General features: G+C 41.1%; 1 protein-coding gene across 7 annotated transcripts in view; it reads right to left on the bottom strand.

Moving 5' to 3' along the window:
* bsna (bassoon presynaptic cytomatrix protein a) overlaps nucleotides 1-27,757 on the bottom strand; it is a 167,238-nt gene that overhangs the window by 57,784 nt on the left and 81,697 nt on the right. The window lies entirely within an intron of this gene.

The raw sequence follows: 27,757 nt of genomic DNA, 5'->3' as shown, positions 1-27,757 counted from the left end.
CTCTTTCTTGGCTCATGCTCCATCAGCATATGTTAACAATTTATAGCTGCCTTTATCATCAATTTAGACACTGGCAAAAAAACCCCTCTTGATCTGATTTCAGATTAACACTAGATAATCTGCATCTGTTTAGTGTAATTTAGGTTTCTTCATGCTCCTTCAATAGCTTTTTTTAATAACAAACAACAAAAATGAAAGATGGATACCTGAAAAACACTGAAAGAACATAAAAGATATGGAAAATTAGCTTTTCTGCTGTGTTTCAAAGAAAACATGAAGAGCTAAATATGATTTAACTGGTGTGTTTAGGCAAAAACTTTGTTTATTTTACAAAAATGCTATTTATTCACTGAAAATCGTCTTCTCCTTTTGACCCTCGAGCAGCTCCACTGCTGGTAGATAGAGGTCCGCTTCCATATTCAGTACCCTTTAATTGTTTTTTTCTGTGCTATATCAATTCTTACAGGCCAAACTACGTGTGTGATATGGTGATGTGGTGTGATGGGCGGGATTACTGAGGAGGCGTTTCAGGAGCAGTGTTTTCTGTAGGAGAGAGGAGCTTCTGCTGGACCCGACCTTTCGTGGCATTTTTAACTTTCAAGACTTTTACATGCACATGAACCTGTATGACAAAAAAAGTGAAGGAAAGGAAAAACTAAGACACATAATAGGTCTCAGTAGTCTCCAGCTCAACACTACTCTGACTTTGGCTTTTGAAGGAGAGTCTTCCAGCCTGGATTCATAACTGACCAGGGATTTGAACCAATGTACCCTTTCAAGACTTTGTGCATGCGTTTGTGTGTGTGTGTGTGTGATGTTTCTGTGTGTGTATGGGCTGCAGGGATCAGAGGATTTTGACTCCTGCAGTAATAGGATGGCAACAAGCCAACAGCTAAACAAGGGCCTGGCTATCTCAGCGCCAGGCCAACAGGGAACATGAAGGCTGACGAGTCAAGTAACTTCTACAGCTGCTTTACCATACATATGGTTGTGTCAAGGAAATAAATGAACCAAGGAGGCAGTACATAAGGTCTGTCCTGCTTTCACATTATTGCAAATTATTATGAGTAATGTGGAAAATGTCACTTAGAAGTATCACCAGGACACCATGACCCCCACCTGGATAAACTAAATTGCTGGACCAGAGCTGCTCTTAAGGTGTGGTTTAACACCTGTAAAAAACTCCAACTTGAGAAGCATGCAAAAATATTGAAATGGGTGTCATATGACTCAGAATTTATACCATCACTTCTAGATCACCGATTTAGGCAGTGGACACATAATGGTATTACCGCCTATTGCACTATAACTGATAAGGATGGCCTATATTCTTTCGCCCACATCTGTAAATCATATAGACTGGGAAGAGAGGATATGTTCAGATATTTCCAGATCAGAGACTACTTCAATAAGAAAATTAAATTAACAGATAATGAGGATACCAATCTGATCAATATATTCATTGATGCGTATAATGCTAAAGACAGTAAACATTTAATCTCACAAATTTACAAAAAATTACAAAACTCCAACAACCATTCTACAAATCGGGTTAAGCAAAAATGGGAGGCGGAGTCCGGCCTGGAGATATCTGAGGACGTTTGGAAATCTGTTTGGGCAAGTCAAGCTAAAACCACCAACTCCAGAGCATGGCGAGAGTTCTGCTGGAAGAACATCATAAAATTTTTTGTCACACCTAAATTGAAATTTAAACAGCAGGGTCTCCTGGGACAGGATAAATGCTGGAGACAATGTGGCCAGACAATGGCCGATCACTTTCATATATTCTGGGCTTGCCCACTTATCCAACCATATTGGCGAGAGCTTGTTGAAGAAATTCAGTCAATCTTTGGTTTAAAAGCTGATCTTTCTTTCATCACATTCTACCTGGGTAAATTCCCAGATGGACTTATGGCTCAGGACAACTATCTTTACAAAGTACTTTTGGCTGCAAGCAAAAAGGCCATTACACAGAAGTGGCTGCAGACAAATGTGCCATCAAGGAATGACTGGATTACCATTGTCAACGAAATACAGTGCATGGAAAGCTGACCTTTGTTCTAAGATTGCAGGTTGATCAGTTTACCAAGTACTGGGAAAAGTGGACTTTATATTCTCTAACGTGTAACTCACTGTCTGTGTGAATGACAACCCCATTTGCTCTAATGTATGCTCTATGTAAACCTTGTCAACCTGTCAGTTCCATATGATTTTGTTTTTTGTTTTGTTTTTGTTTTTTTCTCTGTTTTATGCTTCTTTGTTTGTTGTTTATTGTGGAAAAAAGAATTGAAAACTTAATAAAGAGAAAGTTTCAAAAAAAAAAGAAGTATCACCAGCTTTGGAGCCTCTTTTAGCTCATTGCTTAGGTTGGATATTTCCTAAGTCCAATAGCAAAGCTAGTGATGAGCTGATGTCATTAGCAGCTAAATAAAAACACTAGTTCTCAGGTGTTTAAGGGGCCAAAGAAAGAGCATAGAGGACAGTGAATGTTAGACTTCCTCCTGTGGACAGAAACTCCTAGAGGGCAGCTGGATGCTAACGTGTTAGCATGGCCTCTTCATGCAGCTTTTAAAAGGAAAAGACAGATACAGACTACCTTCCTGAGAGACAGCTTGCAGAAACATCATTCATAATGAAATATACATTAAGTTCGCCAGTCGACTCAATATGCTGAACTTGAAGTTTCTGGTCACTACACCAAACAGTCTGACCTTAATTTGTTTTGCTGCTGAGTCACTGAAAAATAAACGCTGCGCTATTTGAAAACTGTACTTAAGCTAAATCTATCTACATGGTCTCTGTGTTTTTACCTAAAAATTACAATACAAGTCCTATTTTCTCCTGTTTTTATTCGCAGAGTTGCAAAACAAATTGCCTCTTTATGGAAACAAAAGTTTATCGAGTTGAAGTCCTCGTCTTTCCCATATTTGAACCTCATCCTCAGGTTGGGGGCTGCTGGGTATTATTAGGATTTAATTGATCTGGCCTTGGTTTTAGTGTGAGAGAGGCGGCAGCCTTTGAAGTGCCGAAGTGTGTACTTTGAAGTGCAGGAGGCAGTCCTCACATGGACAGGAGCATTATGGGTAGGGGAGATTGCTGGCTCATCCCGCAGGGTGAAGAAAAAGACATGATCAGACAGATGCTTGAACGGAAGTTGAAGGAACAAATCTTGAGGAAAGTTTAGCCGAGAGCTTAGAGCAAGGAGAGGAGAGGAAAAGGAACGTCTTCTAGTATCAGATGAGTGAGTGTGATGGGAGAGGAGGGGTGAGGAGGCTGAGGAAGCAGAGGTGGGGGTGGACAAGAGAGAAGATAGAGTGTTGCTGCGAGAGAAAACATGGAGAACAGAGAGAGAGTGAATGGTGAGAGCTAAATTAGAGGGTGTGGAGGGTGAAATGAGAGGGAAAGGGAACAAAGAACCTCTCTCAGCTCTGGTTTCTTCCTGTTAATTCCAGCACACTGTAAATGAATCAATACAGGCACAATACGAAATACACTGAACTAACAGTAAAATGCTTTATAGACTGAAATTTAATTCACCTAGAAGCCTGATTTTGGCAGAAAATAATTTATAAAATAACTGTTGTTATTGGAGAGAGCCTACTTACTAATTTCGCTGAGTAAAGAAAAAGAAAAAAATAGCAAATCAAACAGCAAGGAAAATAGATTATATATCATAATAAATGTAATGTGTGTTGTAGAAAAGAAATGTGTAGGCTCTGGAAATTAAAAATATCAATACATAATTGTGTCATCGGTACTTGCAATCTTGTATTAAGCTGAACTCTTTAGGGAAAAACTGAGAAAAGGAGAATTGTACCAATTTAGCATTGTACCTCTACAAACCTTTCATGATGGACAATATATTTTTTTTAAATAATGGAGCAGCAGAACGAGAAATATAACCCACAATGCAACAGTTTGGTGTGAGATTCCAGTGTGTTTTGCTAATACTGTCAACACATCCTCAAGTCACGCTACACACCCGACCCAGCACCACCAACAACAACAGAGCAGCTGTGTTAATATAATAATTACCTACAATGTTTGACGTGGTGATGTAGTGTGATGTCACTAAGTCATGGAATTAATGGCCAGACTATTGGCGAGGGGTTTCAGGAGCAGCGTTTTCTGTGGGAGAGAGGAGCTTCTGTTGGTGTTGACTTTCATTTCCTTTAACCAAACTTAACTTTTTCATTACATTAACCAGATGACACTAACGTTCCACTCCAGTTTACCTGCTGCGAGTATTCTGCACTAATCATATAGATATGGAGTAGTATTAAAGCACTAATACACAGATACACACGGATAGGATGGCCTGTTCTGACACTGAATAGTACTACAACAAGTTAAGAAGATGTTGCTGCTGAAATCGCAACACTTTTTCTAAAAAATTGCATAATAGGAGGTTTTGTGCAAGTTTGACTTGCTGTCACACCGCACGTCACTGTCCATTAAATGCTTGCAGGAAGGAAAAGAGGAGATTCGGGTGGCACAAGGAGGGCAGAAGGATGCAAAACCCAACTGAAGGAGAGTGAAAAGTGAGGGAAGTGCAGGGATGTATGAGGAGATGGGTAAAATGTAAGGAGGATAGAACAGAGAAGGAGAAAAAAAATATAAGGAATCAGAGAACAGAGATGCAGGCAAAATGTCAGAGTGAAAGAGGGAGGCAGTGGGAGAGGATAAGGACATTAGCGAATTAGAAAGAGAGATGAGAGGAGGGTGAGGGGAGAGAAGAAAAGAGAGGAGAGGAAGAAGAGAGAAAAGAGAGGCGGATTCCAAAAATGTACAGTGAATTAGTTCTGCCTCATGAAACTGGCAGTTCTGGCTGAGAAATGCTTTGGGGGCAAGATTTCGTGAGTTTGTGTGTGTGTGTGTGTGTGTGTGCACATCTTAGTTTTATGTTTGTGTATTTTCATGATAAAGCGAGTGCTGCTGCGTTTATCTATGTGTAGTTAATGTGTATGTTGTGCATGTCAGGGTGCATGGATGTAAGGGTGTGTGTGTGTTTGTGTGTGTATTCCTGTGTGTGTGCAAAGAGCATCACTGCCTCTCCAGAACAGAGCCGATGCCGTGTTGACATTTAGACAAAAACACAAGCTCGGTCTTTTAAAGAGCAACTCTGAGAGTGAAGCTCGCAGAGAGCTGACGGGGTCAGACATGACTGCTCCCGCTGCTGCTGAGAACAAAACAGAAGGATAGAAAAATCATAAACTGTACCTGCCACATCATGACACGTCATTTAGTCATCAGCTAGTCCTTAAAGCTACTGAGGCTCAAACTTAAAATGGAAAACCACACATGTTTCATTGACTCCAATCAGAAACTGGAGCTACAACACAAACACGTTTCTTTACCATAAACTGCCGCGAAAAGAAAACTATAGAGAGAAATGTGTTTTTCACTGATGCAATATCTGATGCAATAACTGCTACGACCCTTTTTTTTTTACAAACATAGATTGAAATATTTCAATTTAGGCCTCTTCATAGGCCAAATACCAAGACACCCTATCCTGTTTCTTGTTGGGACAGAGGGGTACATGGCCCTCCAAACAAAGGTTTTTCAGAGGCACACTTGAAACTCTACATCATTCCAATGTATTATGTTCTATTTTATGTATAACAAGTGTAAAACAATCCCTATTAACTCAGGTAGCTGGCTTGCTTTACATTGTTATTATCAGTGTATTGCATCCAACCATTTTGATGCCATATGGCTCCACATTTGACTAAGGGTCGAGCACTGAAGTTGTCGCAGTTGATATCGCTTCTCTCACATAGTGCAGTGACTCAGTAGCAAAGCAGTGTTTTTTCTTATTTGATTACTTAATTGTTTGCATGACGCTGTGAATGAACTGCAATCATCCAAGCTTTTCTATCTCTATCCAAATGGCATTGTGACAATACCAGGACTAGGTCACCCCTTGTAGCCCTGGCACTCAACACCGAGGGGTAGGGGTACAACACTGGAAATGACAATAAATGCAACACTTTTGTCTTTGCTTCCTTTTTTCAACAAGTTGAAGTAAAATACTTTTTAAAACTCTAATGAAATCTGTGTTGGTACTCTTAAAACTGCACCTTTCAGAGTGGTCTTTAATTGTAATCAGCACAAAGTGCACCGGTGCATTAATCATGCTGTTTAATCAGCATCTTGATTTGCCACACCTGTCAGGTAGATGGATTATCTTGGCAGAGAAGAAGAGCTCACCCGCATGAAATTAAACAACATTATGGTCAGAATTTGAGAGAAATAAGCTCTTTGTGTGCACTGAAAAGTTGACACTTTATAGTGGTGGTAATATAGTATGAACACACACTCACATAGACAGGAACGGTGTGTAAAGGTCAGTGTCGTGTGTCCTTCACCATCTAACTCAACCCCTGTGTGTGTGTGTGTGTGTGTGTGTGTGTGTGTGTGTGTGTGTGTGTGTGTGTGTGTGTTTGACCCTGACTTACAGCAAGCTGAGTCAGCCTCTAACATCGCAGACACATTGTAGTCTGCACTCTGCTGTGAACAGGATTCAGTGTCTTGCTCAAGGGCACTTCAGCAGGTACATCTGTAATGCAGTGAGTCCTTCTGCTTGTTTGGTGTGAGATCTGGAGAGATAAGGGGAACCTTTGCTTGTATGGCTGCTTATATGCCACATGCTTGTAGCGCTAACAAGCTAATGTCGGCTATTTTTAAAGTTTAATTTACTTAATGTTAATGCTCATGTTACTGGCTAGCAAAAAAAGGACTACAAAACAACAACAATAACATTAAACCCATGATACTTTTCCCAAATATTTGCATATATTTTTCAGATGCTGACTTGAGTTGATAATGTCATGTTGCATTTAAGCTTGGGAGTCCTTGTAAGACCACAACCTCAGCATCTGTCATGTGCATCTGTGTGTGTGTGTGTCTGTGTGTGTGTGTGTGTGTCAGTGTATACGCTGCAGCTGCAGGGTGATGTTAGTGCAGCATTTGACATCAGCTCCCCCAACACTACTAATAATACACCCCGTAACATATTCAGACACCTGCACAATCTCACGCACAGTGCACATGCACAAAGACACACTGATGAAGCAGAGACGTCTACCCTCCCGTCCAATCAGAGCTCTCCGTAGTGGCGCGCTCACACTGTGCTGTGGAATCATCCACCTGCTCTCAGAGACGGGGGCTCCAGATGAATCATGCTGCTGCAGCTGTTTATCTCCTCATTTTGAACCCTTTTAATAAAGTTTCCTCATTTTTTTCATTGACTCTTGAATAGTTTCCTGTCTATTTCCTTTCTAAAACTCTTAACTCCTTTTATCCTTCCTCTTTCTTTTAGTCTGCATTTACAAAATGATTTTTTTTTAGGTAGATGCTGCCTCCTTTGTCTTTGTGTGAATAAAAATGTTTCTTTATGGTTAACAGGGATACAGAGAATATTAGAAATATTGTTCAAAAATTAGGGCTTAAAATGACATTTAAGAGGATAAAACCAAAAGTTGTGGTTTTTGGCTAATGCTAATGCTGTGTATTTTTTCATTTATTTTCAACAGATGGTCAACAGTATTTGCAGAGAATCATCTCCTTCTTCACTCTACATCTGTCTGGGTGTATGTATCTGTGTGTGTGTGTGTGTGTTGATTCAGTGCTGCACAGTGTCGCTCTGCAGTAGCTGCAGGGACGACCCGATCACTACCACTTCATAGTGATCATTTGTCATCTCTGTGCAGTGATGACACGCCGCCTGTCTGTCACTGCAGCTCAGATGGGCATCGATTAGGTGTCAGTGTCAATGCTCGCCCTCCATCAGTTGTTCATTACACACAGAGCAGGACAGCAAGGCCTAACCAGAAACTGCTGTCCCACTGCCGCGAGGGCAACCAAACATGAAATGAAAGACGGAATGGAAAAGAAAGGCTGTTTAAGGGATAATTACACTTTATTACAGCTTTGATCGTCTTTTCACATTCAACAAGGTAATCAGATGTGAACAAGCCATCAGTTTAGATTAACTAAACTGAGTAAACAAAGGTTTTCTCCTCAGATTGTATAAATGTGTGTTTATGTAAAGCTTATCTTGTATTTTTTTGTTTTGATCTAAAGAACTAATATGAAGAGGAAGCTGCTGTTAACAGATCGATAACCAATAACTATTGATTCACACACAGAGCTAGGAAGACCCCTGACAGCACAATCAATTGAAAGAAAATGGGAAGGGACACGCAGGAGAGTCCAGGATGGCAGCATCCGCTGATCTGAAATTACACACTGATGAGAAACAGGCATGTAGACTGATGTGTGTGTTTTCATTGGATCCATACAGATAGACGCATATACATGAGAAGAGGTTATTTATATCACAATTTGCCATTGGTCTTTCTTTGCCAGGGAGGAAATCAATAAAGTGATTGGTCCAGGTTAAGAATAAATAGAGGGTTTTATCTTCTACTAATATTAACTGCAATGCATAAGCTTACTGCTTGTTGAGCCCAACCCAAGCCCTCATTAAATAAACAATAAGAAGAGACCTCCAAAGAAAAATAGTCCCGGAGTCATCTGAGGACAAAGTCTTTTAGAAGTAATTCACAGGCTTGATGAGAAAGTGTGACAAAATTGGACAGCCATGTTTCATTATCCAAACATTAGCTGGTTCACAATATTTAGCTGAGCCAGCAAAACATACAGGGAAGTCACCCTGAAGTCCCTGCAGCCTGTTTTCATGTGCAAGATAATAATTCATGAGTGACAGCACAGCTGTAAAATGTGGTGAGGAGTCAAAGGTGAGATGAAGTAAACACAGGGGGAGGGGATAGAGGGAGGAAAAGGAAGAAGGGAAGGGAGAGGTAGGCTGTGTGGATTTTTCTTTTATTCAAAGAAATGTGGAAAACGTTTAAGAGGAGAGAGTTTGGATTTAGGCTTTAGTCCCACACATGTGCGACTTCACTGACATACCACCCTTCATAATAACGTGTCTAATTTAAGATATAATGTGTAACTTTTCCACATTAAAATTCTTAACCTTTGTTTTTGTGTGTTGTTGTGCTTACATTATCCCAACTTTTAACAATAATGTTAAAACTCAGAGAAATCCAAAATTCTACTCAAGGTAACGGTGCGTTTTCATAGGTCGCCAGTTGCTACAACTTTCCAAAGAGGGAGTCGGAGTGTGAGGAAGGACGTCAATGAACATGAATATAATTTTGAATTATTTACATTTTTGCCCGTGTTCCATAGATAGATTTGCGTCTGCAATGACGGTTTAACAAGGATAATAACTCCCATGATGCCATGCTACCATGCTTTGTTTTTATTGAGAGGCAGCTTCTGGCAAAAATGACATCCTATGAGCTTAACCTAGACCCACAAACTGCAACCTTAACCCAAAGGCCAAACCTTAAAAAAAGTGAGTGAGAACTTTAATGTGCTTTTGCTTGCTGACAATAAGTGGATTTCCCAAAAAATATCAAACTAATCCTTTAACCTGTAAACAGCCCTTTAAACATGTAAAGAAATGAATATGAACAGGTCAAAGAGTACTCACTTTCCATAAGTGTACTGTACACACAAAGCCCCGCCACTGCACTACACACACTGCACTTGTGTCTGTGTCCCTTGGGACAAATTAGTCTTAAAGCTACCTTATATTCTATAGGAAATCTACTGCCTCCATGTGCACACACACACACACACACACACACACACACACACACACACGCACGCACGCACGCACGCACGCACGCACGCACGCACAGGACGTTTTATTGATTAAAACCCAAGAAAGCGCATTGGTCATTTACAGGCCGGGATACGCTTCCATTGGATTCAGAGAAGCCTGGACTGCAATTTGACTCGCCAAAGAGCTATGGGGGGTGTTTACTAATTGTTTTACAACTGTGTGCGCAGAAGTAAGTGTGCTTGTGTGTGTGTGTGTGTGTGTGTGTGTGTGTGTGTGTGTGTGTGTGTGTGTGTGTGTGTGTGTGTGTGTGTGTGTGTGTGTGTGGGTGTGTGTGTGTGTGTGGGTGTGTGTTTGCTGGGGAGGAAAGATCAATTTACCCTGCTCTCCCCAGGGAGTTGCAGAGATAGTACACCTGCTCTTTTCTCTCCCTCGCTCTCTCTGTTTTCTATTAAACTCTCTCTGCCTCATCCTCATATTCCTCCCTAATCACAACTCTGACCATATTTAAATTCAGTTTCATGAGTAAAGATGCTTTTTTTTTTACACTATAATGTTTATATTACTTCTTGTTATCATTTCAGTGCAGCAAACCCCTTACATGACATTTTGCTATATATTTATTTTATTTGTAACATATTAAAATGATATATCTTTGTGAATGCAGATACACAATAATGTGTCACTTATTTGATCTGTTTTCACTTCGAGCTCTCTGATGTGAGCTGCAGGCTTTTTAAACATTTAAAAAGGTCTTGTTGCGGCAGTTATTCAACATCCATTATGTTCCATAAAAAAACAGACAACCCCTGGCTACCGACACTATTAGCATAATAAAGTGGAGGAAAGTGCACCATCTATTTGTGATGACGGTAATTTGAGCTGTGGACAAGGAGAGGAGTGGAGCTGACAGTCTGCTGAGGAGATGTGTCACTAAATATAGTGATTCATAATAAATCTGAGGCTGCAGCAGGAGTCTGACAGCTGCACAGAAGCTCCTGCTGAGATACAGTTTTCTCTCTTGCCATCTTTATCTTTGATCCCTCTTTCTGTTTCCGTTTTCTGCTCTCTCCCTCCTGATGTCACCCCTCTTATTTCCCCATGACTGTTGCCTCTTTCATTTTACAGCGAAACTGAGTTTGGAACAAACTGAGAGTCAGTTTTCATTTCGCTGTTGAGCAGCAGTTAGCAGACTTAAAAAGATGGTTCACTGTGATTATGGTGGGCAGCAGTGTATGATACAAAAGAATGCGAAGCAAAGACTTTTGTTTTTACTCAATACCTCACAAGTCCTCAAAGTTTGTGCAAGATATGAATGGAAATTAAAACGTATATGGCTGTGCAAGCTCATCAGTCACTATTTGATTTAAGATTGTATACATTTTTGTAATCCTAAAATATAACCACAACAACAAAACTTGAAAAGTTCCGATCAATTCTTGAGTCATCATTTCCCTGACAAAAGTCTGATGTAACCCAACTCAGAAGTCTACAGCTCTGTTGTAAATAAAGTAAACGGAGGCAACCTTTATTGAAGCTGAACAAGGTTGTTTAATGTAGACACTAGCGGATGTATGGTCGAGCTGCCAAATAAAATGTTGGCAGTTAAGCTTGCAATATGTAAAAAATGGCATTTTGTCGAATTCATACTGAAACAAATAACAAATGTCAATTGCTGCCTACTGTAACTGCTGTTAGCTGGTTATCCGATTAGCTCAGTTAGCTGTGCAGCTAGCCAGTAGCACAGGAGCTCTGGATCAGGGCTACCATAAAAGAGAAATTGTTAATTCCCATTCTGTCGATAGTTTTAGTAAAAATGTGACATTTTCGACTCAAATTCTTACATTTTGCACCTTTACCGTTTCTGTAAACCAGTTACAGTGCCAGGCCGGTGACTGGGTTCCAGCATTTGTAAGTATCGAACCACTGGATGTTTTTAAGGAGACCTCAGGAAATAATGTCCAGCTTTATTTGTGGCAAACAAAACAGGTATTTTAAGGCAAAACATAACCTTTTTTTAAAAAACCTAACTGAGGGGATTTTGTGCCTAAACCTGACCACAGCATAAGTCCAGTGATGTCCCTACATAATATATTTAACCTAAAGAGATCTCAAGTTTCAACATATTGGTTTGCGGAAGTAAACAACATTTAGGTGGCTATTAGGTGGCCACTGCTTTAAGGTATAACACCTGACTGTCCCACAGTCATGTAGTCATGTGTCACTGATGATAAATGACTTTTTATACAAATCAAAAAAGGCATCTTATTAAAACTGATCCAGAAAAACACGACAGAAGACATTCATTCAAGCAGCGGTGCAGAAACAGCTGAGATCAGCACCACGGACAGAGGCAACATCAGCACGCAGTGACCACAAGCTGCCAGCAGGGGGACAGACAGCCACACTGTTAATATGAGGGCTGTGTTTTCTCATTTACTGGAGCCCAGATAGTGGAACATATTACACAGAATCATTCGGTGCTAGTTGGTTTGTCAGAGAGGGAAAGAGGGAGTGTGTTAGTATTTTCAAAATCACAAAGAAATGATAGAGAGGGAGGGAGAGGAAGGGAAACGAAGGAGAGAGAGAGAGAGAGAGAGAGAGAGAGAGAGAGAGAGAGAGAGAGAGAGAGAGAGAGAGAGAGCAGCAGCAGAATACAAACCACTGAGCCGCTGGTTGCAGCTGGATCTTTCTAGTTCTACACACACATGCACGCACACAGGCACTAGGGAAGTCGAGGGCTCGGAAAGCACCAATCAGAGGAAACCATTCCGGGGTTGCATGTCTGTGGTGGTGCATTTTAACCCATAGGATGTTCCATATTCCATCTATAGGCTTTGATAATTGGCTCACTGAGGAGAATCCTGTCAAGACAACAAAGTCTTTTTCATCTTTATTAGAAAATACGCCTAAATCAGGCCATCGTTCAAATTTAAGTCCTGCATTCAATTTAATTTCTAAGGAGCGTGTTCTTTAGGGGTCGATGCTAAAGAGAAACTGAATACAATACTCATGTACATGTAAGCTTTGATTCACACAAACACACTGAAAAAAATGCATTTTAAAACCAATTAGATCACTGGTACAGCTAATAAAAAGTCAAAACTATTACCAAGTCTAAAATATGCTATTTAATTCCATGTGGCAACACAGAGTTTGTGATCCAATGAAAATACAGCTTTCATTTTAAGGTTCAGCATTTTCAAATTTAGAAAATAAAAATGTGATTTCTTTATTCTATTTCAGTTTTCAGTGTACTAATTGATTAAATTGTCTCATCTTAATATAGGCAGCATTTGACTTGTATAATACAAAGACATTTGTACAGTAACTGCAGACCAACTCACACCTGCACTGCTCACACTACACAACACAATTACATACACACAAAAAAACAAAATACTCAGAGTCGATTCTTCTGTCCTTGTCCCGCTACCTTTTCTGTACCCACCCCCCGCCCAGCATCATGGCACAGTCCAGCCCTAACCTTTCAGCTTGTTTCCACCTCACTCTCCTTTAGCCATCCATCACTCTCTATGTGTGTTTAGCTCACTCTCTCGTGGTCTTTGTGAGGACCATTATTGCTCAGATTTGTCACCATCTATGCAATAAAAGTGTAGGCATTTATGTATGTGTAGGTGTGTGTGTGTGTGTGCATGCAGTCGTCTAAAGATGTGTGTGTGCTAACTGGTTTCTCCCTTTCTCTCTTTTTGTCTCTCTCTCTCTCTGTTTTCTGCGAGCGCCATTATTGCTGAGATTTGTCACCACACGCACAATGAGATCGAGGCAATGTGTGTATTTACTGTGTGTTTGTGTGCTTATTGGTGGCTCTCAACCTTTATGGGACACTGTATGCATATTCAGACACACATGCACACACACACACACACACACACATACACAAACAGGTCCCTCCACACCGCCATTAGTCTCCCACTGAGCAGAGCAGATGAACAACATGCCAGTAACGGAGCTAATTCAACCGCCCACGCCTGAATTACACAAGGACAAAATATATCTGAGTGTGTGTGTGTGTGTGTGTGTGTGCGTGTGTGTGTGTGTGTATCTGTGTGTGTGAGAGAAAGGTCTGGAAATGTAATGCAGTGAGATCTAAACAGGACTGAGGTGGCTGCTCAGTAAGTCTGAACTCACTCTCCATTCGCTTCTTTTTGCCTTCTGCTTCCTGCGACTATAAATAACCTTTTGATACAGTACGGTTAATTTTATGCTATTTCACATTTATTTTCAATTTAAATACAGAAATGTATCATTTGCAAAGATACATTGATTGTTTTTATGGAACTTGATTATAAGCTGTCATCAACGTGTCCTGATACAATTAAATAGCTGTATACCAATTCTGTAGTCCATCTCAACATGCCCACTGGGAGAAAAATGCAGATGTATGTATTGTAACAATGGGTACAACCACAGGTTTTCTTTTTTATTTGGTGTACCATCTTTACTGTGAATCTTGTCCTGGTGTTGTTTGGATGTTCTAAATGTCTTTATTTAAAATGTAGACTGAACATTTTTTTTTCCTAGCAAGACATTCCTAAAGGTGGAACATCGAGATTCTATTACTGTAATTCAAGCAGCACACATCTCGACGTTTGTTGACTTATTTCTTATCTACTTATTGGAGGCAGATAAAGCAATACTGAGAATAGTTTTCTGTGTGACCACAGAACTGGACCAACCCTGTGCAGCGGAGTGTGGGAGTGTTTTACTCACAACAGCTTCAGGGGTGCCAGTGTGTAAAAACCATAATGAAATCTGGCTTACACTGCCTCCAATAACCTGCTAACCTTCCTGAAAGAGTTTCATGTCAGTGAAGAGACCTATTGTGCTTTTTCTTTGAGCCTTTCCTTCAGGGTTTTTATAAGTCCTTGTGCATGTGAAAGATCTTGAAAGTTAAAAAGGTCAAAGTCTACACCAACAGAAACACTGCTCCTGAAACACCTCGTCAGCAGTCAAGCCCGTAATGCGGTGACTTTGTGACATCACAATACATCACAAATTCACACATTTAATCTGATGCCTACTTTGGCATGTAAGAATGGATTTAGCATGGCTGATTTGTCGATGTTAGCGGCATTGACTCAGACATGTGTGAGCTGACCTATCAGAGTAGAGTGGGTATGCGGGAGGGAGCCTTAAAGAGAAAGGAACTAAAAAAAAAAGTGTGTCAGACAGAGGGAGAATACAGAGCTGCAGCACTGGACAAAAAGCAAAAAGTGATGGGTTTGTTTTGAGCATTTAAGACAACTGGGATCAGCTGCACTCCCCATGACCCTTGACAGGATAGGCATAGCTAATGGAAGGGAAGGGAAGGATGTTTTGATCCAGTTTTAATTTTGTTATTTCAAACTCAACACTTGTGAGTTACAATTCAATACAATTATATGTATCAACAACATATTGCAGTTTTTTTTGTTCAATACATTTAAGCTTGAACTCAATACTTCCTGTACAGATGTTTCAGACTTGAATCCTTCAAGAGACACTTCAGCTCTTATGTTTACTGTTTCACTATTTTCTGTTGTGACTGAGTATCAATATCAGCATGCATACTCCTGTAAACCCTAATGTCAACAGAGCAACAGAAAATAGTTGCACAGGGGAAAGGGGAAATAGAAGGAGAGAGCAGGAGTCTGAATGGGTAGAGGAGAACAGCTGGAAGGAAGGAGGGAGGGATGAACGGAGGAGGTAATGGGGCAGAAACACATCAAGCTTCAGTCTCAGGGGCAGGACAGCCAGCAGAGAGAGAGAGAGAGAGTGAAAAAAACACCCCCACAAACACCAACAGAATGGCGCAGCCTGCCTGGGAATCATCCATTCAGTGAGCAGCACTGGAGGGCTGGAGGAAAAATACAGTGAACGTATCTGGTTGGGCATACCCGCTAATTTATCCCTCTCTCTCTTTCTCTCATGCTATCCCACCGTCTCTCGCTCAGTACCCCGACCTCTGACCACGTCTCTCTCTCTCTGGCTAATTCTCCCGCTCGCTCTGTCGGATCGGCTCGCTCTTTCACGGCTGAGTCATCATCTAAGTCATTCCCTTGATTTCTCTCTTCTCTCAATCCTTCACTTTCAATCTCTCCCTTCTCATCTGGCATGGCTGTCTGGTGCTTTTGGCTCCTTTCTGTCTTTCTTTTCCTAATGCTCTCTTTGCCTCTCCCTGTCCCCTCTGTCTTTCCTGTTTCCTGTCTTTCAACCTTGAATGTAGCTAATGAAGCAAAAAATAATGCAACATACGTGTATTTCTTTACAGAGCAACAACCTTGGCTGATTACACTCATGGCCCATCTGTTTATATCTATATGAGCTGTCTGTGCACTTCCTGTATCCACGTGCATGTGCATCTTGGAAGTAAATGTGTGTGTCTGCATATGTGTGCAGAACTTCGGGTCAAGTGTGCACACATTTATCTGTCCCTACATATGCCTGAGAGATGGATTGTTTATATTGGCACGCATGCATCTCTTTTTGTGTGTGTGTGTGTGCACGCGCGTGTTTGGTTGTTACATCCCGGCTGCTGTCAGTGTCAGCGACAGGCAGCCACACACACAGAATATGACAGCTGATTGGCAGACGGACCACCAACATTCGTCATGGCAACCACAGAGGACATTGTCAGGCTGTCAGGGGGAGTTGATACAGAATACTTGGACTTATTAAGGTTTCAAGCTTTTTTATATTATTATCATTATGTGGTGATGAACAACTATAAAGGAGATTTTGGTGTTATATATGAGTGTCAGCAGACACCCAGAAGGGAACTGCAGCGCCTGGGATGTCAACCATCTGCCGCTCTGAAGTGTCTTTGAGCCTGACAGTGAATCCCCACCAGCTAGTGACCCCATGCCCTGCGAAAACATTCATTTATTCTCTGTACCACATTATGATTAAATTTGCCCCACTGCAATACGACTGCGGGTTGGAAAAATGAATGGTTTCTCTGATGATATGTATCATTCCCCTCAAAGTAACCTGCAGAGGATCCGTTTAATCACTCAGTGCCTCCAGCTTTCAGATCGCAACCTGTTTTATGACAAATGGGTCTGTAGAAGTCTCATTTTGCGAGACTGATCTCTGCTGTCCCTTTCCTTTGTGTTTGCTCATGGTCACACCCGCATAAGTAGGTAATGTTACATTTTTCCAGATGTGTGTAATGGAACCTGATTCCACATCTTAAGTTTTATAATTTAGGTCAACGTGATGTATTTATGCAACTGGTTCCTACATTCAGTCTGTGGAGGCTTGTGGATTCCTTTAATATGGTCATCCTCTGTCTCTTAGGGAAGTGTATCTTCCTATAATATATGTATAGAAAATGCACTATAGTACAATTAGTGTAAAATGTGTTATGAGTGCAACTGGTAAAATTGGTAAAAACATAATATCAGTAAACTTTGTATTTATTTACAGATAGTATACAACTTTGTTAGTTTGTTTGGAATATGCTAGTGAATATACTGAATTAAAGTAAAGCTGGTTTGCTTTTTGTTTTTTTTTGTTTGTTTGTTTTTTTACCCAGGAAGTATGTTTAGCATTGCGAAATAGTTTCACAAGTAATTTAGACTTAGACATACTGGCAATACATTTTCAACACTGTGTAAAGATACATCATGTACAGCAAAGAACAGCAATGTAATAACAAAGTATATAAATTAATTGAATTCATTAAGTGTCCTCTTTAAACAATAGAATGATGAATTATAACTGAAAATACGTACCAGGAACCAAGCATATTTTATATTAACGTGAATTTCAACATTCTCAGCATCCCCATGATGAGGCTTTGGATTCCACTTCTTTGAGGTCACACTTACAACATTTAAATTTTAATTCCTTCAGGATGTCTTATTCCTAACATGTGTAATTAAGTGGGACAGAAAATAAATCTTAAAGTTTGAATGGACCCTGGTGGAGAGCAGAGAGAGGAGATTCAGAGTAGCCATTCATCTGCTCTGCTTCTCTCAGGAGACAGGAAGTGGGTGAACATAAAGGCACGAATCAATGATCTGCCAGTTTGTCACAAACCCAAAACACACACCTCCACCTCCCATCATTCACATACACACATTATACACACACGTTACACACACAAACATGCCCATACATACAGTACGTACAAAGTGTAGGTGTACAAACGGTGTGCAGACTGAAAAACTGAGAGTGCTGGTACCATTTAAAAAAGACAAAAGGCAGTTGGAGTGTGTCTGAGTCATTCACCCTTTCCACTCAGCGGTCGATGTGAGTCATGACTGTGCGTGTGTGCGTACTAGGTTTCCTTTAAAGCCCTTTTTATGATGTAAAGTACTGCGTTATTGTATGATCCCTACCACACAGGGAAATGCACACACACAAAAACAGTCACACACATAAGCAGAAAAATCAGCTCATGAGTCATTCATTTTGCAGACTTTAAAATGGTGTGTGAGGGAGAGATAACATGTAAAAGAAAGGGAGATCAACCTGTATGTCTTTGATATGAAAACATCAGAAATTCGGAGGGAACCAGAAAGAGCCGCGGTGGCAGAGAGACGTCAGAGGAGACAATGCTGCTTATTTCAGTCCTCATACCCACGCAGCATGGTGCGTCTCTTTGAGTTACAGTGGTTGCCAAGTTTCCTGCTGTCAGAGCGTCGGATGTTGCTCCAGTAAAATGTGTGCTGTGTTCAATGACCCTGGGAAAATCAGGAATTCTGAAAGCCACGCAAGATTATTTGCAATTTAAACAAATTCTTGCCAATCTCATTTTGCCACATTATTTTGAACTTTTTGTCTTCAGGTCTGTGTTGTGACACAGAGGAAGTTCAAGCTAAATCCCCCAGTTTCTATCTGCCATGAACATACCCCTGCACCCCATTATGATTATGGTTGGGTAACAAGCATTGACTTTTTAGCGGTGCTGACCAAATTAAGCTTGTGCTTCCAAGTACTGATTTACGTTCCATCAATTGGGCAAAATTTCGGTTCAACTGTGTGAGAGATTATCTTAAAGTATACAGAGAAAGAGAGATAGAGAGAGAGCCTACGTCACCCCTGTAGTCTCTACTAGTCAAAGTCAGTTTGAGCCATGGCAAGCCCAAAGCAGTGGATACACTTCTCAAACTCGACACACAGCCACTCACTAAAATATTTGCCATGTTACATGCAAGCAGGAAAGGGCAACACATCTAACCTGAATAAACTCTGGTCAAACATTAATGTATCTAGACGCTGAAGAGCATACAGGGTTTGAAAGCAGAGTCCCTCGAAGCAGCTGCTGCTAAAGTGAGCAGACTTTCAGCCAGCACAGTAAGTTGAGCCCTCTGTGGATGTCCAAAGTTTAAAGTGGCTTTTTTCACTGTCTTGGTTGATGTCTGTTTAGAATGTTTACTAGTGTAAGTTAGATTTCTGAAAAGGCCTGTGCAGGATGTCATGTCTGCATATTCATACAGAATCCAGCTAGGACTGGATTATCTTGTGATTTAATATAAATAACTGCAGATTTCTGCTAAATTTAAAGAGTAAAAATGCAAAGCATCTTCTTATCAAAGCTACCGTACAATCTAAAACCACAATGGATAACACAAGCTGCTAACTGCAGCCGTGTGTACACATTAGAGACAAAATGTCCTGTTTTTCTGTGTTACATGCTCGTAGTTTTACTGACCACCTGCCATAAGTGAATTCTGACTTCTCACTTTGAATTAATGCAGCGTCAAACAGCAATTCCTCTGGTCAGCCATCACAGCTCAAGCTCCAGTTTAAGGTCAACATATTTCTCTAACAAAAACCTGCATTCTGGCTCTGTGGCAGCCTCTTAGAGATAACAAGCTCCATGTCACTTTAAGACACTATAACTCCAGTCAGCCATAATGACTCGAGAAGATCAAGCGTCAGCGCTGCGTTGCTCAAAGAGAATCCTTCATTACAGCTCAGCAAACGACTCAGTAACATTAATGGTATGACTTTTTTCTTCATCTCATCTGTGCCCTCAGGCTTCTTCTTGGTAAAACAGCGCTCATCTTGTTCTCCATCACTGGATATTGGCAAAACAGTTTCTGAGGTTCAGACTCTAACCACTGCTCTGGTTCTCCATTACGCCTCTCTCAATGGTTGTGATGTGTGCTGAGACTCATTTTGGCTCTCTGATCCCTACGGAGACCCGCTGCTTCATTTTTTTTTTTTTTTTTTTTAACTTCAACTCACTCTACCATCACAGCCTACAGTAATGGCTGAGTTGTACATTTAGTTTTTTTTTGTTTTTTTTTGTGGGAGTCATTTTTCCATGTCACTGGTAATGTTGTACAGGTGTATAACCCTGGGGAAGGTTTCTTCTACTCCAGCTGCAATGGAAACAATTACACAATTTTACAATGCCGTTATGAAGAAGGGTTTTTTTTTTTATCCAGTGCATGCAGTCCACTGTCATACAAAGCCAGTCATTGGTCCATTTTTAGTAAAAGATGAATATCGGTCAGTCAACTCTTTATGGATTCTATTGATTTTTTGCCAAAATCCAAATAGTGTTGGAGGTTTTGCAGATGTATTTAAAATGTCAAACATTAATGACAACCCTGATTCGCTGTGCTTGATAATGCATCTCGAGAATGAAATCCAATGTATTTTAAAGGGCATGTTGGTAACACTTTTATGGGGACAAATAATTTTAAAATGATAAGTCTATAGAGCTTGTAGAAAGGTGCAGAATGAAAGTATCTCCTTTCCTTAAAAACATTTTTATGATTGTGAATTAATCCTTTTACAATGTTTGTCAGGTCCAAAATGATTGTTTTGCTATTGTATTGCTTAGCAATGTTAGCAAGTGCACAAACTGGCAACGACTTGAAGGGGCAGATCACTGAACAACAGTGGTGTTATAACATGAATGCAGCTGAACGGGGGAGACGGAATGGAACATTTAGTGGCTGAATGTTATCAATAACACCTTTAAAATCTAAATTATTCAACTGAATTCTGTGATTTGCATCTGCAAAAACCACACTTAAAGGTGTGTGTGTGTGTGTGTGTGTGTGTGTTTTTTTTTAAGTCCTCCATTTTCTTCCCAGCGCTGTCCTCCCAGTAGCTTTATGATCTTTCATTCTTCACCCCAGTGAGGGAATTCCCCTCCTCTGCTCTTCGGTATGGTCCCTACACCTTTGGGTTTTAACTTGTTCAGAATCACATGCTGTGCTTCAGCGGGAGTCTCTCTTTGTGTGTGTGTGTGTGAGTGAGTGTCTGTGTGTGTGTGCGAGGGGGGCTGTTAATCAGCTGTGTAGCCCAGGGGAGGGAACAGCTCTCCTCACTGACCCATTTAAAGGCAACATGGTGGGGAGAGTAGAGAAAGTAGGACAGGAAAAATACAGAACTTAAAAGCACGGCCTCTGCCTCAGCACCTATCTGCTCGCCTCCCTCGAGATCTGCTGTTTCTGTTCCAAAGATGAACATATTGATCTGTCTCTCCACACATTATGTCTTTATGTCAAACATCTCTTCACATAAGTGCGCCCTTGAGGGGGCCATAAACTGGTTCCGTTTCTTTTGCGCAGAGGTGCTTTTGTCCCCCCCATTGTGGCCGGTGTGTTAGCACTGCACGGTCCTGTGTGTGATGTTGAAGCTCTCTGAGGGAGGCGCCACTTGATGGTCCCCAGGAGGGCCATTCTAACTCTTTTCCAGCCTCCACTTCAAAATAACACCACTAAAACTGACTGCAGGGGGGACAGTGACACACTCGATCATGGGGGGGCACAGTCTCACACACACACACACACACACGCGCGCACACACACACACACACACACACACACACACACATGCACGGTGGGGAAGTTTCTTTTTTGACATACAGGATAGATATCACCTCAGTCTGGAGCTGTGACCCTGCAACACATTGCTGATTTGCCAGGAAAATTAGCCCTGCTGATGAAGGATTGTTTGACCAGATAACTATCCAGCTCCAACTATTTATAGAGGATGTCCTAAACTCCAATCTTGAAAAATTTAGCAGGACACATTTCGGAACAGTGTGTTTCCCCGCAAACATCCCGAGCCGCTCCTCTGGGGTTATGAAGAGGGAACAAACTCGCTGCCCTCCTTCTCATCCTCTCATCCTGCCACGGTTGTCTCTCCGTATGAGTTTATCTGTTGCAGGAGCTTGTAAATATGACTCTTACAAAGTAAGTCAGTATATCACGTCTCTGCTGCTGCTGCAACACTCACTTCAAATTAAGGGTAAAAGTCTTTCTTTGACACTGCTCTTAGCTCTGCTCTATAAATCTTATCCTTTCATCTCTTTCATCCCTATTTCTTTACTTCCACACATTGTCCTTGGTATATTTGATAAAAGTCAACTCGACTGTGGAGACATTTAGACAAATAGTTCTGTTTGTGTAATTGCAAAGTCTGAGCTCAGGAAAGTCTGATGAAATAAAGCCTGTATTTTACTTGATAAGACAGTCTTTTAAAAAATGATCTACTTCTTGCTTTTTACTTTTTGTACAAAATTTGTAGTAATAGTCATTTCTGACAGCATACACATTGGTGACAAATTAGAAGAAATACAAAGTGTCTTGTCTTGTCCGCTAGACTTTACATTATTTTTGATTTTAAGCAAGAAATATTGAATAAAGCTGAATTTGAGCTTTCTGAACTAGTGAGCGTGGTAACAGACAATTTGCAACTTTTGATCTTTGGTTACTGATAACAAAAAGCTCAATTAGTATATTCAAAGATCAGATTTATACCATGGAGTCCTGTTTTGGACAAGTATTGTCTTATCACACTCCACAACCATTGAGAGGGAGGTGTAACGGAGAACCAGAGCGGTGGTTAGAGTCTGAACCTCAGAAACTGTTTTGCCAATATCCAGTGATGGAGAACAAGATGAGCCCTGTTTTACCAAGAAGAAGCCTGAGGGCACAGATTCCAGATGAGAAAAAAAAGTGTCTAAAATACGATACATCGCCATACCGCTATACACACTGTTTATCACAGGACAAAAACAAATCACAGTAAACTGCTCCCCCTACACCTGTTAGTTCACAGTGTTCACGGTGCGTATTTTTAACCCTTTCTCCCACTGTGCTCCCGATTGGTAATTTCTCCTGTTAATCTTCCATACAGATAAAACGGGCATGTCTCAGTTTCTGTGTGGAACATCTGTCCTCTAATTGGTAACCTAACCGAGTGGCAGAGGTGAGCGCGCCTGAACAACAATGCCTCGTGTGCGTCACACGTCCCTGAGCTCTCTCAAACCCTCTGCTCCGCTCGGTTTGCAGCTGAAAAAACAACACAAAAGGTGACAAAAAGGAGAAATATGCTGAAAACCTCCCTAGTTTTCACAGCCTAATGTGAAAATTATGAGTTAACACTGCTGACTAAGTGTTTTCCAGTTTGAGATGTTTTAATCTTGCGAAAATAAACAGAGTACTTCTGGTAACATCACATGAATGCAGTGGATTCACATCTTCATGTGCTGACTTCAAAAATGAAATGTAGATTTGAATACATTAGTATTTTCAAAAGCAAGTACTCCAGTATTCAAAGTCAAGTAAAAACTTAAATGAACAACTCTCACTTGATATTTGACCATGAGTAACACTTTAACTCCGTCCTCCACTATTCTCCTCAGCACCACGACTGAACCCGCTGATTAAATTTGAGTGAGTTGATTTTGCCGTGGAACTGTAATGCTTTCAATGCTGGTAAGCCTCATGATGTCTTATACGATCCATCTTGGAGTTTGTTAAGCGACAGAACTGTATGAAATATCAAAAGTAAATTCCTCTGTGAGTACATTGAATGAAAACTTACATGTGCTGCAGTGTCCTTCACCTTCCTCTCTCTCAGCCACCAAAACCTGTTTTCTAGTTTCAGAATCTTATCACAGTCTCTCTACCACTTAATAAGGACTCCTGTGTCCACAGGGGCCAAAACTAAAGAGACAAAAACATCTCTTTCTGTGTGTGTTGATCTTTCTGTGTATGTGTGCTTCATATCAAGGCCTTTGATTCCAGCTCAAACAGACAGAGAGAACCGGACCAGAGAGAGAGATGGCTCTGTGAACAAAACAAGTTAAAGAGAAAAAAGAAGAAGAAGAAGAAGAAGAAGAAGAAGAAGAAGAAGAAGAAGAAGAAGAAGAAGAAGAAGTGAGTGTGATGGAGCTCTAACTCGTCCACACAACCAGAGCTGCTCACAAGAAAAGAGGAGGCAAAAATAGGGAGAAGGGATGAAGAGATGAGAGGATGAAAGAGGATGAAGGGGGAGACAGATTGAGGGGTGGAGGCGAACTGAAGGCGGAGGACAGCGGGATGAACAGGGGCAGAAGAAGAAAGGGGAAGGTGCAGGAGTGGGACGAATAAGGGAGGAGGGGATGGAAGGTGACATGGAGGAGGTAGAGGAGGAGAGAAGGGCAGCATGGACCTACAGGAGAGGAAGAAGATGCAAGCTGTAAGAGGGAGGAGAGACTGCAGCATGGAAAAACAGTGAAGAGATGAGAGGCAGAGGTGGAGGAAGAGGAGTGAATGGAGGTGACGACAGGGTGGGAGGAGGAGTGATCGGAGGAGGCTGAGGTGATGGAGAGAAGGTGAAAAACATCACAAAAACAACACGATCATAAAATTAGAATTCATGTGGGTGCATGAATGAAGCAGCCTCAGAAGACCCCTGATAACCTCAAGTGGGAGCACTTGATTTACGTATCAATTCAACACTTTTATCGCCTTTTTACGCACTTACAATATCTGAGGAAAAGAGAAATAAAAACAAACCACCTTGACTTTGGATTTTTTCTGGGTTTACATGATGATAAATGAATAACAGCCTTGATTCTCCTCTCAAGAACAGAAAACGTCTTCAGATGACACTTGCACCTCCCGCCTGACTAAATAGAAAAACCAAGCGCTCAGTATACTGTACGTCACCAGCAAGTATTTAAAGAACCGACTGTGCAAAGTCAGGTTAGCACGCGATGCTGGCCACTGACGTCACTCGAGAAAAAAAAAAAAACCTCTACTTGAGAACTCTAAGAGCTTAGCAGGTAAAAGTAGGACGAGGATTCAAGAGTATACGGCGCATGCATATGGTTCAAGAGAGGCCAAACAGTCAGCTCAAGATACTTAAAGGGCTTGACAGAATCAGGACAGACACATCCAAGCACGGAAGTTTAAAGTTTACAATGTTCAATACATTAAAATATTAAAGGTGTTCCTAATTTGGCCATCAGTCTAAATCAGTTTAACCTTGATCAGGGAGCGCGGTGCATCAGAGTGATGTCAAGGAGCAGTCGGGACACTCGGGGTCACATTTTACAGCCTGAGAACCGTCTATTCAGCAGTTCAAATACCAAGCAAACATTTAGCTGAAAGACATTATTTGGTTTTCCTCCATTTTTGTATTACTCCTTACTCCTTAGTGTTCTTGAATCCTCTTGTTGCCTTTTTGTTGCCAGCTTTTTGCTCGGCCGCCTTTTCACTGTTTGCATTTGGTATTTTGTACTCCAGCTTTCCCTTTTTGTTGTCTGCCGCTGTGTGTCTTGTGCTTTGGGTCCCTTTGTGATAACTTTAACACATCATCCTCTGTTAAAGATATTTCCTGATAAAGAAAAGCCAAAGTCTATTCTATTTGTCTTTTAACAATGCTTTATTACATTTCAGGAATGTGGGATGATGCCTCCACCCACGCTGGGTTGCGAGTAGGTCAGCGTCACTTTGTGAGAGCGACGAGACCAAATCCTCCTGCAATTTCTTGTGTGAATAAAGTAGTTATTTCAACTATTGAAACACCTAAAATATCTCAGCATCTATGACTTCAGAGGGTTTTTTCTGCAACGTAATTCACACTTTAGAACCCGACACACCAAAAGACATCAAGGAACTAGCTGCAAAGAACTCATGTCTCCTTTATCTTGGCCAAAACACTTGAACACACCGCTAAGACTACAACTGGTGGCGTTCTGCACTGTGTGAAGAAGCAACACTTCTCTACTGATACGTAAACCGCTGATATGATGCAGCAGCATTTTTTTGACATCAGTCTCACTAATGTACCTGAATATACCTGATAAAAAGTTGCAAATGGCACTGGCCGAGTGGCGGAGAAGAACAATAAGGAGAAACTGTGCTAAATGGGTTTAATCTGGGATAGTACAGTGATGTACGACTCAGAAAGGCTTTCCGTTTAATTTTAAGTTTTTCTTTTCGTGCACTGGTCCGCTTACCTGACCAGCCAGTCTGAGTGGTTTCTCTCGACAATGAGTCCTACAAATAGCTGCTGACTAGGGCTGTCCATTGCCAGCATTTCTCTCTAGTGTATTTTAGGAATTTGACTAGAATTCTAAATAAAGATCTGAATGAAAACTAAACCATGACATGTTCTTGAGAGGCTGCGATGACGTACGTAGGCAGAACATTAGTAAGGTTCTGTTATGTTTGATGACTAATCTTAATAAACAACTGTTTAAAAAAAAAGAAGAAAACAACAACAGATGCGGAAAAGTTTCTCGTCCTGCAGTTTTTCTCAATGCATATTGAATGAATTCCTGAAAAAAAGTGAGAGGCGTTAGATGTGCTAAATAAGTCGAGAGAGAGAAAAAGAGCGAGAGAGTGGTGAAGGAACTAAGAGAAGAAGGAGGGCTGAAACTCACAAGGTTCAGTTTGCCGCTAAGACGTGAGAACACACGAGGACAAAGGAAGCTGGAAAACAGAAATAACGGAGAAATGTAATAAAGAGAGGAAGAAGAGATGTCAAATGTGCGAGGACTATATTTACGCTCAAAGCAGGACGGCGATCAGAAAGTTGCCAGTTTGAATCCCACCTGGGAAAGTCTGGGTGGGAGAGAGAGGATGAAAAAGGCGGCAGCGAGGGCGAGATGAAAGGAACAGATGGAGAGGAGGCGGGTGGACAGAGGAAGGAAGAGGAGGAAGAGGAGAGGAGAGGAGGGGAAGGCGGAGAGGATGGCGAGCCGTTGTATTATTAATTGTAGTGAGACGTCCTGAAGTGCAGGAGCGGACTGTCCGTCCATTAGGAGCTCTGTCGTCTGCTGCTGCTGCTCTCCTCTATTTCTGTTCTCATTTCTTTCTAAATACAGAAGTATGACTCACTCCATCCCTCTCTCCTAACTTGGACTCCTCTCTACTCGTCACCTCTCCTTATTTCTGGCCCTGTAGTCTTTCATAGTGCATGACAGTCATCTTGAATCTAACATGAACTCTTGAAGGTCAATAATACCTGTCATTTTTAGATTCTTGGACAAAATATTTAGCCTTAACCCATGTTTAAACAACGCAGTGTGATCAGTTTGACTTGAATGTCTCAGGAGTGGTAGTGAGTGAGGGGGTCGGTGATTTACACTGGTTGATTTTTGCATGTTGACATCTCTTTGATTTGAACAGTAACACTCATCAACACATCTTTTGGAAGAAATTACTGGATTATTGGGCTTTGGACATCACCATCTGATGATGACAGGGACTACAATCAATTTAGTTACAATGTGTGTGTGTGTGTGTGTTTCTATGTACTGTGTGTGTGTGTGTGTGTGTGTGTGTGTGTGTGTGTGTGTGTGTGTGTGTGTGTGTGTGTGTGTGTGTGTGTGTGTGTGTGTGTGTGTGTGTGTTTTGTTCTCTGACCATGTAAATTGCGATCGGACCTGGTCCTCATCTTTCAGGTGCAGATGTGCAGTTTGTTTGTTGTGTGTTGACTAAATGTCACACAGTTTATGGATCATTATGCAGCTTTTGCCTTAGTTAAAATATTCGTCTTGCTGTGTCCTCGCTCCATTAGCTTGTGCCTCTCTGGATGTTCTGCCCTCTGCTCGTCAATTTAAAGATGTTATTCCTTTATTTATTTTTGCCGGTGGAATAGAAAGCAGGTGAAACGCTAAGGAGGAGGTAAACAGACAGAAGACGGAGACGTTAAAATGATGGAACGCGTTAAATAGGATAAACACAAACTAACGCCTCATCTTCGACTCTATTAGCCCTAATGCCCCCCGCAGTGCTGACAGCAACCTTTATAATGACCAGTCAGCGCTGTGGGAACCTTTCACACACGTACACACACATCATTTAAAAAACACACACAGAGAACCTCATTCAATTAGCCATG

This window comes from Acanthopagrus latus, chromosome 7 (genome assembly GCF_904848185.1).
Source record: "Acanthopagrus latus isolate v.2019 chromosome 7, fAcaLat1.1, whole genome shotgun sequence".
Taxonomy (NCBI): Eukaryota; Metazoa; Chordata; class Actinopteri; order Spariformes; family Sparidae; genus Acanthopagrus; species Acanthopagrus latus.
This window is presented reverse-complemented; position numbering and strand designations above follow the sequence as displayed.